The sequence below is a fragment of the Fukomys damarensis genome, unplaced genomic scaffold (assembly GCF_012274545.1).
Source record: "Fukomys damarensis isolate Sample0158 unplaced genomic scaffold, DMR_v1.0_HiC HiC_scaffold_73636, whole genome shotgun sequence".
In the NCBI taxonomy this organism is placed as follows: Eukaryota; Metazoa; Chordata; class Mammalia; order Rodentia; family Bathyergidae; genus Fukomys; species Fukomys damarensis.
The window spans coordinates 1-8,489 of record NW_022974548.1 but is presented as its reverse complement, the minus strand read 5'-3'; positions in this window follow the sequence as shown (position 1 = coordinate 8,489).

The window sequence follows — 8,489 nt, the reverse complement described above, 5'->3', positions numbered from 1 at the left end:
AAGGGCATCTTCACTGAAGCATAATAAAAAAGAAATATTTTGTTAATAGTATTTATAAATTATTTGAACACCTTTTAAAAATTTTCTTTTAACCTCCTGGTAAGAGATTGCAAGTCCATCTTAAGTTATCAGAACTGTTGCATGTCTATAACAATGGGAGGACAAAGAAGACTCTTCACAAGTCAAATGGATAGAATCAAAGTCTTTAAATTTTTTGCTTGGCTATCTTGTTATTTAATTTCCATTTTATATTTTGTTATGTGAAATGCATCGTTTGCTTGTTTTCTTTTTCTTTACTTTTTTTTTAAATAAAAGATTCCACCCTAGCTGATTTAGTCTCACCAATTTGAACCTATTTCACAGAAGATTCTGAGATGTGTCAAATTCCATTAAAGTGTTTGCTACAACAAACAAAATTCTTGTGACTTTGTTACAGATCTCTGCTCTCTTTCTCAGAATTCAGTCAGTCAGTGATGTTAAAAGGTTTGAATTTCAAACAGCTTTGATTAATCAGGCAAAATAAGGCAATTTTATTCTAATAGAAATTCCTTCAAACAAATAAGTGTATTGATTAGTTTTCCTGCTGCTGGTACAAAATACCCCGCACCTACAACTTAGAGGAGCAGTTTCACGTGGCTTATAGTAGTGGTAGTAAAATCTATGGCACACGTTACTGTACTTTAATTCTTTTTTTTAAAATTTTTTTTCTTTTAAGACAATGTTAATATTTAAGTTTTGTTTTGTTTTTTTTCTAAACTAAGACCTCAGTATGCAGGTTAATTGTAGTGTTGGTACTTTGTGAATAAAGTAGGTTCTGGATTGCACTTTCGGCATTCATCTCTAAAAGGTTTGCCATCACAGGCTTATAGTTTCAGGAAACTCCGTTCATAGCTGGCACCAAGGCCGAGATATCACAGTCAAAGGGTACAGTGCTGCAAAGCTGCATAGTTCGTGGTGGCCAGAAAGCAGAGCAGGACACAGAGCCAGAGAGGAAGGGGCCAGGGAGCAGTGGTGGACCCCAAGGTGCCTCCACTCACCCATGCCCAGAAGTCTGCTGTGCTGACATTTTAGGTAGCCCAAAAGTCAGTCCAGTTGACAGTTGAGCTTACCTGTCATAGATAGATTGTTAAAGCATTTTAATTTAAGTTCACTTTGAACATAGTGTCTTTGAAAAGGAAATTGAAGATTTTTGATAAAAATATGATTACTCTTATCAAATAGCATACAGTAAAAACATACTGGAATTTTTTAATAGTTTCCATTAGAATAGACCATATAGAACATATATTAAGGGTATGCATGTATCTCTACAAATTGTTATGTGAGACTTAGAACACTTTCAGGCAAATTTCAGTTAAAAATGGAAAAATCAATTTAGGGTGGTTTTGGTTTGGTTTGGTTTGCTGATGTTACTGGACATTGGACCTGTGCTAGGGAGGTACTCAACCATTGAGCTGCATCCCAACTCCTTTTCATTTTTTATTTTGAGACAAGATCTTGCTGAGTTGCTCTGGCTGGCCTTGAATTCACTATCTTCCTAGCCTCAGCCTCCTAAGTAGTTGGGATTACAGATGTGCACTACCTTGCCCTGCTCATTTTACACATTAAAAAAAAAAAATTAGGGCAAGGGATATGTAGTAGCTTAGTGGTAGAGTGTTTGCCTACCACTTGTGAGAGGCCCTGAGTTTGATCCCAATCCCATAAAGGGGAGAATCTTTTCTAGTGCCAGGAGTCAAGACGTTTTCTAGTTAATGCTTAAAATTTCTAGTGCTTATATTCTTGAAATTATATACTAATTTAGAGAAGATTAAAATTTTAAATGCTTTTTTTACAGAATATGACTGGGAGTACTTTTAAAATTATATTAATTTTTGGATTATGTGACTTTGCCAATACTTTCTTGAATGGATTTTCTAAGGTTAAAAAAGTTACACTACTGAGTCAGTAAAAGAAACAAACCAACACTTGGGGACTTTATAGCATTTGTCCTACATAACAATGAAGAACTGTTTCAGTATAATGTTCAGAGAAACAATTATTCCAGGATGGCAAGTATTTAGAAATGGACATGATTAATTAATTCACATATTCTCCCAGAACATACTTTCTAGAAAGAAGATATTATGGATGTCATAAGGAAAGCGTCCTGGGTTCAAACATAGGATTCTCTTTCCCGTGGAGAAAAAGCTGGTGTGTATTATGACAAGGAAGTATTATAGTAATGTGCATTTTCCTATCTTGTTTGACCTGAGAATTCTTTTTCAAGAAGAACCTCTATGATTATTCTAAATGAGTATGTATTCTTTGGATTTAAGTATGCCATTTGGGGCCTCGGATATAGCTTAGTGATAGAGCACATGCTTAACTGCATGGGGCCCTGAGTTCAATCCCCAGAATCAATCAATAAACCACACATTTTTGGGGGGTACTGGGGATCGAGTTGGGGTCCTTGCACTTGCGAGGCAGGCGGCAGAACCACTGAGCTAAATCCCCAGCCCTAAACCATGCCTTTTGGGTTTCTTTCAGATGAGGGAATGGTGGGTCATGGAATAAAATACAAGTGGGAAAGAATGTACACAGTTGTAAGTCATCAAATAAAGTATGGACAAACAGTGTTTTTTTAAAATACAGCTTTATGATTTAATTTTCACTGAAGAGAAATGGAAATCCATTTTATTAAACCTGAGGTGTCAAAACCATACATTTATATATTGAAATTAGAAAAGATGCATAAATTATTGCTCTTCAGGAGAAGCTCATGAAGCACATAGCTGGTAAATGCTGTGGATGCATCAGTATTCTCACTGCTCATTGCTTCTGCAAAATACTGGTTGTCTTGGTTTTTTCATTTTCACATGTATGAATAGCTGAATCAATAAGCACTTGTTCATCCTGTTTTATCAAAATTGGTTTCATAGAATTTGTTCTAGATCTGAATAAGAACAATTTTGAGGATTTTATGTGGCTCCCTGATCCTGTTTTTCTCATTCCTTGCCTAGAGTTCAGTATTCAGCATCCCATTACTTGCTTGACTTTGGAAATATTTAATTACTATATTCCAAAAGTCCTCATCATTTGTGGCAAATTAACACTTTGAATTCATGAATACATGGAGAGTGCTTTTTTTTTTTTATTGAGTTTATTGGTACATTTTAGGTATACAGTACAATTACATTCATTATTGGGATCTTGTACCTTTACATGACAGATCTTGGTTCTCATTTTTTTTCTGCTTGTCCATGCCCTCCCTTCACCCCCTCCTTCCCTCCCCATTTACAAACACTTTATTTTCATTTTGTCATATTTTTCTCTTTTCCCTTATTCCCTTTCCCCCACCCTTCCCACTTTCCCCTACACCTTTAGCCCTTTTCTTCCTATTTCACATGGTCAATTATCTCATTAGGATCTTATGTGTTATTATAGCTTTTCACACCAGAGAAACTATTCAGCATTTATATATGTGTGACTTATTTATTTCACTTAGGAGTATATCCTCAATATGTATCCATTTTCCTATGAATGAATCTAATTTCTCATTCTTTATGGCTAAGTAGTATTCCATTGTATAGAAAAACCACATCTTTATCTAATTTCCAACTGATGGGCAATAGGGCTGTTTCCAAGATTTAGCTATTACAAACTGTGCTGCTATAAATATTGGTGAGGAGATATCACTGTGGTATGATTCCTTTAATTCTTTTGGAAAGATACCCAGCAGAGGGATCGTTGGGTCAAATGGAACCTCTAGTCCTAGCTCTTTGAGGTATCTCCATGTTGATTTCCATAGTGGTTGCACCAGTCTGCACTCCCACCAACAATGGAGAAGGGTTCCTTTCTCCCCACAACCCCGCCAATATTTCAGATCCATGCAATTAGGAATGAAAAAGGTGAAGTCACAACAGATCCAACAGAAATCCAGAGAATAATCAATACCTACTTTGAGAACCTGTACTCTAACAAAATGGAAAACACAAAAGAAATGGACAGCTTTCTAGATACTCATGAATTACCAAAGTTGAACAAAGAAGATAAAAACATTTTAAACACCCCAATTACAATCAGTGAAATTGAAAACGTAATTAAAAATTTACCAACAACAAAAAGCCCAGGTCCTGATGGATTCACTGCTGAATTTCACAAGACATTTAGAGAACTGCTGTCATTACTCTTTAAACTTTTCAATGAAATTGAAAGGGAAACTATACTTTCAAATTCATTCCTGGAAGCAAGTATCACTTTGATTCCCAAACCAGGGAAAGATGCAACTGAAAAAGAGAAGTATAGGCCAATCTCCTTAATGAATATAGATGCAGAAATCCTCAATAAGTTACTAGCAAACAGAATACAGAGGATCATCAAGAAGATCATACATCTGGACCGAACTGGATTTATTCCAGAGAGTGCTTTTTATGTATAGACTTAGCCTGTGTGCATATAAAGATGAATGGACCTAATTGTTTTACTGAGGAGATTGTCTTTTTTAAAAACCTTATAAACAAATTAAGTCCAGCATGGCAGTGCACACCTATAATCCCAGCATTTGGGAGGCTAAGGCTGGAGGACAGGTGAAAATTCAAGGCCAGCCTGGGCTACATAGGAAGATTCTGTCTCAAAAAACACTAAAAGCAAAAAAGGCTGAATTTAAAAACCTTAAAAACATTTGCTTGGTGCCTCACACTTTGAATTTTTCTTTTTTCTTTTGGGTTTTTTGAGACAGGGTCTCACTATGTTGTTGAGACTGACCTGGAATTTGCTATGTAGCCCAGGCTGGTCTCGAACTCACAATGATCCTCCTGCCTCTGCCTCCCGAGTGCTGGGATTACAAGCATGCGCCACCACACCTGGCTTGAATTTTCAATACTTTATAAAATATCAAAGACTATGAAAATCTTACAGGAATTGTTTAATTTCATTGTTAAATAGAGTCATATAGTCACCTTTTGACTATATAAAAATATATAGTCAAATGGTGCTGGTACACACCTGTAATCTTATTCAGGAGGCTGAGGCAGGAGGATTGCCACAAGTTGAAGGCCAGTGTACAAGACTTACCTGAACTATATAGTGAGACAATATGTCAAAAAAAGAAAGATGTATGTAAATATATCAGGATAGAAGGTAAGTGGGATTCCTTTTTGTTAACATTGCAGACATAAAATTATAGACATTATGATATTCTGGTGCTATCTTCATTTAGAAAGTGCCTGAAACTGAAGAATCTTGTGATAAAGATCTAGGAGATATAAAGAGTTGAATGTTGAGTCTTCACGTAACAGATATTTATTCATAATAAATGACCAAATATTAAATTAAGCCATATTTAATCCATATTGTTTTTACATTTTGTTTGATTAATTATGCTTGTTGATATTAACCACTTTTCTGTCTCATTTATAACCCAATGTGTACATTGTACTGCACCTAGCATTTTCTGTGTATGTTGTCCTTTTGGAATTTCTACTAACATACCTGCACTTGAAACTTTTTTTATTACTCTTTTCTTAATTTTAACACTAGAAGCAAAATTCAGTAGATAAAGAAGAAAGTTCTTTGTTTTTTTCCGAGGAAATTGGCATGATTTGAGTGCTTTCCTCTAATTAACTGCAGAACTAATGCGTGCCCTTAATGTTTTCAGGGTTACATACAACTGACCCAGAATATTAAGAATAAAATTTGGGGGCATATTTCTCTAACATGGTATTTCATGTGATCTACTACAGTGATACTTGGAATTTGAATGTCTTTTGCTACATTTAAGCTAAAAAATAAATATTTGTCTGTATAGATTTCTTATATCTAGCTATTACTTTGAATCTATGTCAGATTACTCAATTCTCTTGTAACCATCCTTTTTTCTTCAATAAAGTGTTTCTAGTCATCTGGTGGCCTCTTGCATACTTAAGCATCAAAAAATCTATTCCATTGTTTTTTATTTGTGTATGAGTAATAGTTTTAGGCAATTCTACTATAGGAAAAGGTTTGTTGTTCTGGTAAAGTTTTGCAGTTTTAGTTTCATGCTTGGCAACTTGGAAAGGGGTTCAATTAAAGATTTTAACAGTATTAGAGGTAATATATTTGAGGATAGAAAGATTTTAAATTTTGTTATTTCTAAAACCAGCCTCAATTCAACAACTTCCATGTGATATGTTCCCAGATTTTAAGATATTCTGTAGACCCAAGCTACTCATGTTTATGTTTTGTTTGTTGAACTGGGAGAACACATATGTATTCATTAAAATTACACCCTTCTGAATCAGGCAATACTGCTGGTATAAAAAAATCTCAACTAGAATATATACCTTTTTTTTTTTAAAACTGCGGATCGAACTCGCCCTTGCACTTGCAAGGCAGGTGGCATAACTGCTGAGCCAAATCGCTGGCCCTTCAACTAGAATATTTTATATCATTTCTGTTATAGTTAACATGGAAAATTAAGTTGAGATGAACATCTAGAGACTCTGGTTTTTCTCATAAGAGTTCATCCTACCAAGCTTTTCCCTGATTTTCTTTTTTTTTAATTGAGTTTATTGATACTTTTTAAGTATATGGTACAGTTACATTCATCATTGGGATCTTGTACCTTTACATGACAGGTCTTGGCTCTCGTTTTTTTCCCCTTGTCCCTGCCCTCTCCTCACCCCCTCTGATTTTCTTGATTGAACATAAGCCAAGAGATGCTTTTGTAGACTTTTTTCATTTTAAAAAAATCCAGTTTTGATGTAGATTATATAAACATATACTAGTGAAATATAGCTTTGGATATATACGGATAAAGTTATGTTTAGTTTAAATGCTCCTAATTGGAGACAAGAACATTAATTTTACTCTAGCCATAATTGCTCTTCCAATGAGAGGCTTTCTTACCCTTACAAGTGTTTTTTCTCTTCTCTTGCCTTTCTTAGAAGGATGGAAAGGTAGTATTTTTGTTTCTGTTTCCTCTACAACACACAATGTTCTCTGAATTTTTCTGTCAATATTTACATTATGGGTGCCCAGATTTCTAATTTGACTATATAGATAGCTGTAGTTTTGTAGTTTTCTTGATCTACTCAACTCATATCTGTGGTGAGAAAAAACATTGCATCTCACAGTTTTTCCTCATTACTACAGGGACTGAAGAGTGGAAGCAAAAGTGAGATCTTGGAGCAGGACATGGAGAAAGTGAGGTAGAACAACAGTCCTCTGCCTTCTGAGAGAAACATTTACAGGAAACTGCCAGATCTATATATTCAGTAGACCTCTAAATAATGGATTCTTCATCTACTTCAGCCTGGTCACAGGCTTCAGGGTTTTCTAGTAAAGAGAAAAAAAGTGGAGTGGTCAACACTGGAACTTTCAAACAAGTGCTGCTGATGCTTTTGCCTCAGTCACTGTGGGAAGTAGGAGTGTCAGTAATAACCTGCTTTTCAAGTCCAGCAGCTGTCAGCCTTGCTCTCAAGTATTGCTAAAAGCATGGCTAGAACTTTCCTCTAACCCTTTGGCCTATGTGATGCTTCAAGAGCTGTGACTGAATTAAAATTCTTTGACTACTACCCCCTTTTCCCAGAAATAAGACCTAGCTGGAAAAATAATCAGCTCTGAGCACTAGAGATCAAAAATGCCAGCCCCAATCAGCTTGTCCTTGTCTTATCTGCCAACACTATTCATTTGCTTGGTGGCCTCTCTGTAAAGCAGGTCAGGCAAGGATAGGCTGATTAGGGTTGACATTTTTGATCTCTAGTGTTCAAGGCTGAATATTTTTTGGCTAGGTCTTATTTTCAAGGAAAAAGTATTTAGAAATACTGTTATTGATCAATTTATACATTTGCTGGTATTTGCTCAAATATCTGTATAAGTTCCAGTCTTAAAACCACATCATGTTATAGAGCATAACGTAACAAAATACTTTATGAACCCAAATACTCAGCAATGTACCTGGTGTTAAGTAGGTTATCTACAAAATGTCATGCATATTAATAGCTGGCATTGAGTAAGAGAAATACCTGTCTATATCTACCACGCACCATAGATGATATTTTATGTGTTATTCTACTTAATTGTCATTGTGGCGTGTGAAGTTGGTTGTATGAACCACCATTTTGCAGAAGAGGAAATTGAGATTGAGAAAAGGACTTTTCTAACACTTTAAATATTGCTCATATTGTTATAGTTGTATCAGTGATAGAAGTGGAATTTGGACTCAGTTCATTTGGGGCTTTTTGGTGTGCAGATTGTTTCAGTAACAGACTAATTGGAAACTAATCTCTTGATTCTTTTCACCACTGCAATAAAAATACTTTTCAAGATGCTGCTACCCTTTGCCCTCTGGCCATCTGCTGTAATTGCTCAAGCCAAGTTTCAGGAAAAGGAAGGTTGAAGATAGTGTGATCAGATCGTCATATGTGACCTTTTCTAAGACAAGCTGTTCTCTGTAACTGTTTCCCCCTCCAGCTCAGTCTACTGCACCATCTACCTAATCTGGAAGACTTTTTGAGTTAGTCAGAGGATGA